This window comes from Pinus tabuliformis, chromosome 5_1 (assembly GCF_031772625.1).
Source record: "Pinus tabuliformis cultivar Carrire ecotype Pingquan chromosome 5_1, CPIR1, whole genome shotgun sequence".
NCBI lineage: Eukaryota > Viridiplantae > Streptophyta > Pinopsida > Pinales > Pinaceae > Pinus > Pinus tabuliformis.
Genome location: NC_142305.1, coordinates 462,721,485 through 462,733,296, shown reverse-complemented (window position 1 = coordinate 462,733,296; position 11,812 = coordinate 462,721,485).

The following is an 11,812-nucleotide window of genomic DNA, read 5'->3' as shown; positions in this document are numbered from 1 at the left end:
CAATTGCAATGCAATTTCTTCCTTTTTGAAGGCAACATGCTAGTGTTGTACCTAATTATCAGGCACAAAAGAAATAATGAACTAAATTAGTACAATGACATATTAATTAAAAAATAACATATTGAAATTCAATTCCATATAATAAAACTTACCTAAGCCAGAAAATAAATCCAGAACCTAATCTCTTTCATTTGAACAAATGTATATAAGATAGTTAATTAATAATTGTGGTTTTTGATAAATGTTAACTATCTCTCCTTTTTCTTCTTTCTCTTCATATGTTAGTTTTCTCACAACAGCATCATAATTCAATATTTGGCTATGACTCTTTCCGTCTACCCGATTAAAAATCATAGACATATGGCTATCATCTTTTACCCAACTATCAATATGAATGAACTCACAATCATTTATAAATTGTTTATCTTCATTGTTAAGAAGATTTGACTTTTTCCTGTAACATGAAATAGTAAAAGTTCAATTAACCTGTACATAAATAAATTTTTCAACATTAATCAAATATACATTTTAAACGTCTTACCATGTAAGCTGCATCCTTGAATTTGTTTTCCCCTTGAAGCTTGACAATATCATTGCCAATTGTGTGTCTGAATGAAGTGTCACAAATCTCCATAATGGTGATGACGTGACTTCTACAAATCACGCAACCACTTTACTAAGAGCTTGATAAGTATAAGGGTCACTATCATAGTCAATGTTTGGAATATTGAAACCATGGGGAATATCTGCAATGACTAGGGCATAATCCCTTTTAGGTATAAGTTTAGCAATATCTTCACAGTCGCCTTCTATTACTTGATATTGAATAGTGTCTACCCCATTCCAAATGAAATGATTAAGAGTTGGATCAAGTTGAACATTCTTAATATGTTTCTTTCTCAGTCTTTCAGTATTTATTTTTTCAATAAAGGTTTTGAAACTATCTGGCGCTCCATTATCATCCTTTCTCATCTTTTATAAAATAAACAAATATATGTGTAAGTTATAAATTAAAAATAGTACATAGGTGAATAAAAATGAATGTATAAATCAATATACCTTTTTAAATGCAAGACAAAAAGCTTTTAATGTTGATATAGAACTTGAATTTGGATAGTTGCGTACAACATCATCCCAACTATCTTCATTCAACAATCTAATCATTTGTTCTTGAATTTTCATATAAACTTTGTGACTGCATAGATAAAGTAATGAAAAGTTAATATAATGATATGTATAACAAATACTACCAAGAAAAACATGTTTTATTTAAAATATAATTATAATCTAGAAATAAATAAAAATAATTCAACAAACTTACTTTTGAAATTCTTCAGACATTTCCTCCAATGATAATTCCCCTAACCTCACATGAGATAATATTTTTTTGACAATTTTTTCATTTTTCACTCCTTGCATCACCCTCCAAGGTGTGATAGTTATATTGTCTGGAAGCTGCTTCATTTCAGGAGATAATTTATTGTTGTCACATATCAATGACTTAGACTTTTTGACCTTCTGGTTTTTAATGGCAATGTCTTCCCACATGCTAAAAATATCATCAATCAACTTCCAAACATCTCCAGTTCTAAATGCCAATTGGAAAATGTTATCAACACCTCTGAATAAATCACTATTTTTGTTGCCTTTTCCACCTTTTGAATTGGTTTTCTCTTCAATTTGATATCCTATTTCCATACAACATTCCTTTTGGAAATCTGCAGTAACATTTATCATATCCCCACCACATTTTTCTTCAAATTCACTATGAATAAATCTAACCCATTTGTATGAAATTCATAGAAATCTTATATTCATTATCTGAATTATGATCCCATGCCACTAACTTTGATTATGTATCTGATAAACCAGCATAAATGATACATTTCATTGTTTCAAAATGTGGGTTATTAGGATATTCCTCCATCAATTGTCTTTGAGCTTCTACAGAATGGTTCCCCCCAAGCACATAATAATTGTGTTGAAAACATTTTGACTTATCAAACGCTTCTTTGTTGGGAACTTGAAGTGGATCAACAAGAAGCACATAACTAACCACATGAGCATATGGATTGTACCTCATCAATGTCTTCAAGTTGTGAAGATGCAGATGATGTGGCTTTCTAACTTGTTATTGACATTGTCCTTCACTTGCTTTATAGGTTTGCCTGACATTAAGCTGAAATGTGTGACCACCATCAATTAAGTTTCTCTTTGTCAAATTCTCTCGAATGGTATTTTGTTTTATTTTGATAATGCCATCCTCTAAATCAGCTCCTGGTGTAATGATTTCTCTGCTTTCTTTTGAAGTTTCACTAGGTTCTTGACTGCTGGTAATGACTGCTTCAAAATCTTCAACTTTACTTTTCTTGGTCATAACATTCCCAACAGATTTATTCTTGGGCATTGTTACTTTTGGTTTTTTATGGCTCTTCTCAGTTCCAATGTCATCTTCAGTAATGGAAACATATGCTTCACTGTCAATTTCAACTTCATCGTTCTCAAAAGTAACTTGTTTACCCTTGCTAGATTTATCCACCAGAGGCCTTTTTTTCTGATTCTTTGGATGTAGTTTTGTAGCATCATCAATTACTACATTTTGCTTATTTTCCATATCTTTTTCTGACACTGAGTAAAAGTTGCTGACAACTTTCACGATATCATGCTCTATGAAATGAATGCCTCCCAATCTAATTGAACAACTTTCAACAAAATTCTGCCAAACAAAATATCATATGTCAAAAAAAACAAAGTTAAAAAAAATAGCGATACACTTTCAAGAACGCAAAATACAAATATAAATAACAATACTTACGATGTTTTGTGTCATCTCATTTACGATTTGTTTACACAACTTTGTAGATACCTCTCTCGTGTCATACAATAGATATGATAGTCGGTATTTAATCCTTTCATGTGACTTGGGAGCTTTTGTAAGTATGTAAACAACTTCAGTGTACGGTACCGAACACATATCTATGACTCTTCCCATCACCTCAAAATTCCATTATCATTCGGTATATCAATATATAGATATATATTCACATTTGTGCTTTCTCTTTCTTTCACATACCAGATTCTTGATGGAAATTTCACCTCTTGCGAATTCTTCCAGTCTGAAATCATCTTCTTATCACTTGGGCCACTTGAAATATTTGTAGTCATGAGCTCAGGTGGAGTTCGTTCACCAAAGTTTCTTGAAGATGCACCTTTAAGAGTCTTCGGTCCAGAAAGATTCACTGAAATTTTCTTTGATGCCATTTCCCTGAAAAATAGAAACACATAAATCAGTAAATAATAAAAACATATTAACTTAAATTAACAACGAAAATATATAATAAATTTTTTATTTGTATGATCAACAATCGCCCCACCCTCCACCCCTCACATTCTAAAAAAGCATGCATTAACATTCTAGTGTAAAAAAAGTAAATCACGAATAAAACATTCCAAAATTAATTGTATATATATATATATATGAAATGTCTATTTTTTTTAATAAGTACAAAAAAAATACATGTAATGGCGCACCATCGCACCCACCAGCGCCCTACCCCATCCGCCCGCCCCGGGCACCCTCGCCGCCCTTCTCCTCCCACAACCCACCGGCACTCCCCCCAGCGCCGCCGCCCCCTCACCAATGGGTGCCTGCCCCTCTCTCCCTACCCCTCGGGCAGACCACCCACCCACACACCCACCCACACCGCCTCCCTCTCCGCCCAACCCCCCCGGCGCTTGCGACACTCCACTCCACCTACTCACTCACCGGCGCCCCCCTCCAAGGCCCCCTCCCTGGGCACCTACCCCCCCCCATCGGCGGCTGCCCTAACCCCCCTACTTCATGCCCCAACCCTCCACCCCCCCAAGCGCACCCTCCCAACCCCCCGCCCGGGCGCCCGACCGCAGCTCACGCCCCAATCCCCACCAACCCCCCAGGAGCGCCCTCCCAACCCCCAACTCGGGTGCCCCATCCCAACCCTACCCCGGGCGCCCCACACCCCACCTCCCTCGCACGTGAACCCTCCCACCGCCCGTGCCCGATCCCTCCCAACCCTCCTTGGGCGCCATCCCAACCCACCTCCCTCGCGCCCTACCCCACCTCCCTCGCGCACTAACCCTCCCACCACCCGCACCCCAACCCCCAACCGGGTGCCCCGCCCCACGTCCCCCCACCCAGGCGCGCCCCCCCACCCCCCCGGGCGCTGCCCCACCGTACCCCCCTTCCTCCCCCGGGCACGGCCCCCCCCCGCCCTCCCCTCCCCAGGCGCAGCCCTACCCTCCCCCCCTTTCCTCCCCGGGCGTCGCCCCCCACCTTCCCCTCGGGCGCCGCCCCACCCTCCCTGCCCCGGGCGCCCCTCGCCCCAACTCCCCTCTCCCAGGCGCGTCCTACCCCACCCTCCCCCCACCGTTTACCGCCCCCCGCACCTCTCCCCCTCCCCCGGGCGCACCCAGCCCCACCCTCCCTCGACCTTGCCACCCGAGTGGCCTACAACCCCGCCCGGCAGGCGGCAGGGCAATTCCAGGAATCGCCCTGTTGCCTCTCAGGCAGGGGCGTGAGCTGCCCAGGTGGCGCCTGCCTCGGCTGCGCCACCCGGGCGGCCCGCGCTCCCACCTGGCAAGCAGCAGGGTGATTCTGGGAATCGCCCTGTTGACTGCCGGGCGGGGGCGCGGGCCGCTCGGGTGGTGAGGTCGAGGGAGGCTGGGGCGGGGCGCGCCCGAGGGAAGGCGAAAGGGGCGAGGGACGACGAACGGCGGGGGGGAGGGTGGGGTGGAGCGCTTCCAGGCAGGGGGAGGTGGGGGGGGGGGGGGGGGACTGCGCCTAGGGGACGAAGCGGGGGGGGTGGGGCGGGGGGTGCCCGGGGGAGGGATGGTGGGGCAGCGCCCGAGGGAGGGAGGGTTGGGCGGCGCCTGGGGGGAAGGTGGGGGAGGGTAGGACGGGGCGCGCCCAGGGGGGGGGCGCTCGAGCAGGGGAGGAAGGGGGGGGGGAGGGGGGGGGCGCTCGAGCAGGGGAGGAAGGGGGGGGGGAGGGGGGGGGGCGAGGGGGCAGGCGATGCCCGGGGGATGGTGGGGTGGGGTGGAGGGTAGGGAGGGGCAGGGCGCGTCGGGCGGGGAGGAGGGAGGGAAGGGAGGGGCGGGCAGCGCCCGAGGGAGGAGGGTGGCGTGGGATGGGGCGGCGCGGGGCGCCCGATGAGGGTGGGTAGGGCGCGAGGCGCCTAGGGAGGGTGAGGCACCCAAGCAGGCGAGGGGTTGGGTTTGGTAGGGCGCCGGTGGGGCTGAGGGAGGGGAGAGCGTCCGGGGGGTGCGTGAAAGTGAGAGAGGGGGATGAGGGAAGGATGGGCGCGGGAGGGGTGAGGGCGCCCAGTGGGGTGCGGGGAGGTGAGAGAGGGGCGTGAGGGAGGGATGGGCGTGGGATGGGGCTAGGGGGGTGAGGGCTCTGGGGGGTTGGTGGTAAGGGATGAGGGTGGCATTGAGGGGGTTAAGGGGGCAGGGGCGCGGGGTGTGGGTGAAGGGAGTGAGGGTGTCGAGAGGGGGGTTGGAGGTAGGGGGCGAGTCGGGCTATGGCGCCCACCCTGGCAGCTCACCCGCCCGCCGTGGGGATTGGGCGATTCTGAGAATCGCCCAACCCCATGACAGGCGGGCGAGCCGCTGGGCCCCCCACACCCCCTACCGCCCCCCCATGCCCTCACACCTCACCTGCTCATCCGACCTCCCCGCCCACCCCACGACACCACGGCGGTCCACCCACGGGTATTGGGCGATTGAGTTTGATCGGGCCCACCATGCTCACGACGGATGTAATTGTTATTTTGGCTCAGAAAAATTATTAATTTAAAAAAAAAAAAATCTTTTTCATTAAACTAATTTAATATAAAAAATTTCAAGGAAAAAAATTTAACTTACCTTTCAATTGCGAGAATTCTTCGTTGAATATGTTGTTGATAGCGATGTAGCTGCTCCACAAATTCACAAGTCTTTCAACGATTTTCAGAAAGCCTGAATGTGATGTGATTAATAGTGATAATGAAATTTTAATATATAAGTGAAATTACGGAGATGTTTTACTGTACGGTTAATGTGGGATAATTTGTTTTAAAATATTATAAAATGAATATTATAAAACTGTTTTATAACGGGTTGAACGTGGGATAATTTGTTTTAAAATATTATAAAGTGAATATTGTAGAATTGTTTTACAACGGGTTGAATGTGGGATAATTTGTTTTAGAATATATTATATAAAAAAAAAAATTCAATTGCTTAGTAAATATTATATACTTTAACTATTAAAATAATTAATGTTGAAGTTGTAGTTTACAATTTTAATTTTAATGATTTATTTCATAAAAAAATTTACTTTACATTTTTCAATAAATTGTAGAACAAAATAACGAAGGTAAATAAATTTAACAAACTTTTTGGAGGGAAATATTTTTGCGAAACTTTTTGGAGGGAAATATTTTCGCGAAGCTTTTTGGAGGGAAATATTTTCGCAAAACTTTTTGGAGGGAAAATTTCATTCTTTAAGCTATATAATATCTTTAGGAGACTCTCCATTTGTATCATTCAACATCTTCTATTTGAAAGGGATGGATTGTTCTGATAGTGAAGTTTCGATTTATACACCATCAACATCTTCATCGTGTAACAACTCTATTCATATTGATGAATATATTGGGAATTCTTCCACTATGAATAGAAATTCAATTCTTCCACTTAGTCCTGATTCTAAGGACTATGAGAGCAGCACTGATGAAAGAGGGGATGGATAATTTCAAATAAATAAAGAGTCACAGATTCCACTTAGTCCTACTTCTAAGGACTATGAAAGCCGCAGTGATGAAGAGCATGATGGTGAAGTTCAAAAGAACGGAGTGTCACGATGTCCACTTAGTCCTAATTCTGAGGACTATGAGAGCAACAGTTTTGAAGAGCATGATGGTGAAGTTCAAAAGAATGGAGTGTCACGGTGTCCACTTAGTCCTAATTCTGAGGACTATGAGAGCAATAGTTTTGAAGAGCATGATGGCAAATTTCGAAAGAATGGAGTGTCACAGTGTCCATTTAGTCCTAATTCTAAGGACTATGAGAGCAGCAGTGATGAAGAGTGTGATAACAAATTTCAAAAAAATGGAGTGTCAAAGTGTCCACTTAGTCCTAATTCTAAGGACTATGAGAGCAATTGTGATGAAAAGCATGATGTTGAATTTCAAAAGTATGGAGTGTCATGGTGTCTAGTTAGTCCTAATTCTAATGACTATGAGAGCAGCAGTGATGAAGAGTGGGATGATGAATTTCAAAAGATTGGAGTGTCACGGTGTTAACTTAGTCCTAATTCTGCGGACTATGAGAGCAATAGTTATGAAGAGCATGATGATGAATTTCAAAAGAATGGAGTGTCACTGTGTCCTCTTAGTCCTAATTCTAAGGACTATGAGAGCAGCAGTGATGAAGGACAGGATGATGCACTTAGTCCTAATTCTAATGAGTATAAAGGTAGCAGTGACAAAGGACAGGATGCAGCATCTTCAATAAGTAAACAGTCACATTTTTTATGTAGTCCTAACTCTATGGACTATGAGAGTAGCACTGACAATGCACATGAGGAAGAATATCCATTAAACATCGAGTCAGATTTTCCATTCAGTCCAAATTCTAAGGACTACGACAGTAGCACTGAAGAAGCGAAAGATGAAGAATATCCTCCAAGTCAATATTTGAAAAGCAGAGTTGATCATAGTGTGGATAACATTCCTCTTAACGATGATGAAAATCCTTATACAAATGATGATCCAAAGATGGAGATGTTGCCAAGAAATATTGTATCGAGGAGTAGGAGCAGACCTTTTCGTATCAATGCAAGTTGTTCTAGTTATACAAGGGGTAGAGCAGAATATCTGACGAGAAGAAGTTCTATCAGTTCTCTCATTTCAAGTGAATGTTGCCAAAAAGATTTCTTGAAACATATGGATTTCAAATTTGCATTAGAAAGCAGGAAGAGATATTTGTCAATGAATAAAAGCATGCAAAATTCATATTTAGTTGGGTGCATGCAATCTACATTGTCAGGTTATGATTATCATATTCGGACTTTATTTATCTATAGAAAAGCTTTCAAAATGTTTCATTCAATTGGGAATTTTCGTCTCTTGAGAATTCAAGAAAATTTGTTAAAGGATCCCACATTTTATTCAGAAGTATGTCATAAAAGACAGTTTGGGCCATTATCAAATACTGCAATGTCATGGATGAAAGATTTCTTTTCAAAGCATGGAGAGTGTGTGCCAAATAGAGAGACAATACATATTCCAGATAATTTTTCAAGGCGAGAAATCTACAACTTATACAAAGAATATGCAGAAGGTGTTGAGGGACATGGCCAGTTTATTACATATCAATATTTTGTGAAAGTATGGAAGAAAGAGTTCAACAATGTCTGTATTCCTAAGAAGACAACGATGGGGATTTGCAGTACATGTGCTTCTCTAAAATAAAAAAGGGACAAATGTGAAGGGTCAGAAAGAGGTAAGCATTCATAACTTTAACTTTTAAAATTGTATAGTCATCAACTATGAAAACATATTTCTTAATGAATTTCTTTTATGTTGTGTAGATTTAATTGTCAAAGAACTTCAAGATCATCGTGAACAACAAACAAACGAAAGGAAGAAGTTGTAAAAGCATCGAAATAAGTGTTATGATAATCCAAATAAATATTTGGGTTTGATAATTGATGGTATGGACCAGAAGAAAACACTTTTACCACATTTTGTTTGCACAACCAAAAATTTACAGGAGGAAAATTTTATTCAGTTTCACTTGGTCGGTTGTATGGTCTTCAATGGGAAAATGTTGCCAAGGGTGTACTTCACAACTCCAAATATTCATAATGATACAAATCTGACCATAACCACAATTCATGATGTGATTTCTCATTGGTCTGGTACTCTTCCTGAAGTTTTGTATCTACAATTGGACAACACTTGCCATGAAAACAAAAATCAAGTTGTTTTTGGATATCTAAACATGCTTGTTGAATTGAGAATTTTTCAAAAGGTAAAGGTTGGTTTCCTTCTTGTTGGGCACACTCATGACTATATTGATCAGATTTTCAGTCGTTTTTTAGTCATATTGAGGAGGAAGCAAGTTGGTAGCTTGCCATCACTAATTGAATGTCTTAAGAAATCATACACGCCAGAGCCTACTTTTGATGTGTTGGAAGAAACTATTGACATGCGAAGGTTTATTCTGGGATCGTATGGTGAGGGGAAATGCATTGAACAACTTAATGACATTAGCTTCCAACATCAATTTCGTATCAAAAAAATTGATGGGAAAACACTAATATGGGGCAAGAAGTATTCAACTACTGCAGAATGGGCACCATCATTAGGTTTGCAATTTTTGAAGTTCATTCCAGATCATCTAATATTTGCATCAAAAATATTGTTATTACAATCAGTTGGTGAAGTTCAGAATGCACGCAGACAAAATAGAGATATAAATTATTCTGATTGCCTCGAAGAAATTTAAAAATGTATTAGATATACATATGAGTACTTTGACATTGCTGATTCAATTTGGTGGGAGTCATTTTTCAATAATCAAAGTGATATAATTTCAACAACAACAAATGACGATATACCTTTGAAAAATCCATTTATTTGGCCACAAATGTGCCAAATGAACATGAGGAAATAAACATTGTTGAACAACAACAATCTCAAGGTATTATTAATTCTTCACAGGAAGAGGAAAGAGAGATGTATATTAGTTCCAGAAGATCTCATGCACAATGTGAAGCCATGGAAGACCTTTACAGGGGTTCAGTACATGATATTAAGGAGGGTTGCATGCTTGCAGTGCTAGTAGATGGAGATCCCATTGGCTATCCATTCTGGGTTGCTAAAGTTATAAAGGTCTTTACAGAAAATGAGGATGCTACAAGCGTTGTAGTACATTGGTATGCCACAAAAACACACCCATTCAATGGTGTGTATAAGCCAGAGATGGTAGTTGACAAAAAAAATGGCAGAAAGAGAAAAAGAAAGGGTACAAATATAAATCGCTGCCGCACAGACATATTAAAATTGGAGGATGTTGACATACTTGTTTATGACTTCAATTTAACAAAGAGCGGAACTCTTCACTTCAAGACGATAGAGATTCTGAAAAGGTTGTTACCAGAAGGTTGTTGAGATGGGAATCTTCTGAAACCGGTCATAGATCTAGAAGAATTTTGAAACCTGAAGTGTTAGGCATGCATGTGGACTCAGATGGGGCACTAGTTGATGAAAGATAACAATATGGAACATCTTCGTCAGCATCCAGTCACTCATGTGAAGATGTGAATTATGATGGTTTGCAAGAAAATTTGAGTGATTTTGAATAATTGTTTAAGACAATTTATATAACTGATGTATGCATCGTATCTTGAAATAAAATTAATGATTTACATATGGTGTTAAATGAGAAGTTATGAGGCATTTTTATATTGTTGGATTATATGTCTTAGTTATGATAATTTTTATTGTTTAAAATATCTACAATGCAATATTAAATTAGAGATATAATGTATGTTTTATTCAATATACAAATAATGACTTTTGAATTCATTTAGTGATGTAATGCGTTCACAATGTCATGGTTTTTTAATTTTATAGTTGAATAAAATTCAATTTCTTTTGTATCTAACATGTTATGGTTGATTCAAACATGTTGAATATACACTTAGGAAAGAAAAGTGATATTCTACCAGAAACATTAATGTATTTTTTTCTTCATAAACAACTTTGTTTGGCACATAAAAATTTGGTTTTATTAACATTTTTTAAAAAGTTTGGAAATTGACCCTAAAAAAAAAATCATTGTTCCAGTATCATCACTTTCATTTTGAAGCTATATTTTGCATGAAAATTTCGTAGTAAATTTCGTAGTCACTGCCATTTTTAAAACATGTTCAAAATTGACAGTTGGTTTCTTGACAGTGGAGCCTCATTCCACATGACCGGCGATAAAAGTTTATTCAGTACCTTGGAGAAGAAAGACCTCAAGATACTCATAGAGATGGGTGATGATGAAAGGTATAGTGTTTCAGGAGTGCGCACGGTTTCTTTTCAAAGGGAACATGGAGCTCTCATCACTTTGACAGATGTGAAGTACGTGCCTGGACTCAAGAAGAATTTGGCATCGATCGCGTTGTTGGAGGAAAAAGGCTACGATGTTCTCTTCAGTAAGGGAAATGATTTCCTTAGAAACATCACCACAGGACAGGTGAAACAGATCAGTTCACGGGTATAGAACATGTATGCTCTTGAGGTTCAAGATGCATGCAAAGCCTTGAGGAGCAAGGCAAATGTTAGAGACTTGGTGGTTGAGAGGGAGAGTACATTACCTCTCAACATGCAGCCCCAAAAGAAGTCTCAGACAATTGTGGAGGAGCCACAATTGGAGATGCTGAGAGGAGACCGACTGGAGGCATCCACTCTTGCAGAGACCTCCAGTAGGGGAAATTTCGAGCCAAGTGGGCAGAGGGATCACATGAAAACATACCTCCAGGTATGAGGTGGGGGTGATGTGAAGTGATAGTCTCAAGAAGGTTGAAATTGGGTAGGGTTAATTGAGAGGTTTTATCTCATGGATCGTACCTTGCTACAGGAGCCCAAAGTACATAGTAGCAGGAGGAATTAGTGGGATTGATGCAGTCAGAGATCAAAGTGACAGAGACTAGAGAAGTCAGATACTGAAGAGCGCAGAGAAGGATTGACAACAATGCAGAAAGGCAGAGTCAACATAAGCGCAGAGTTTTCAGTCA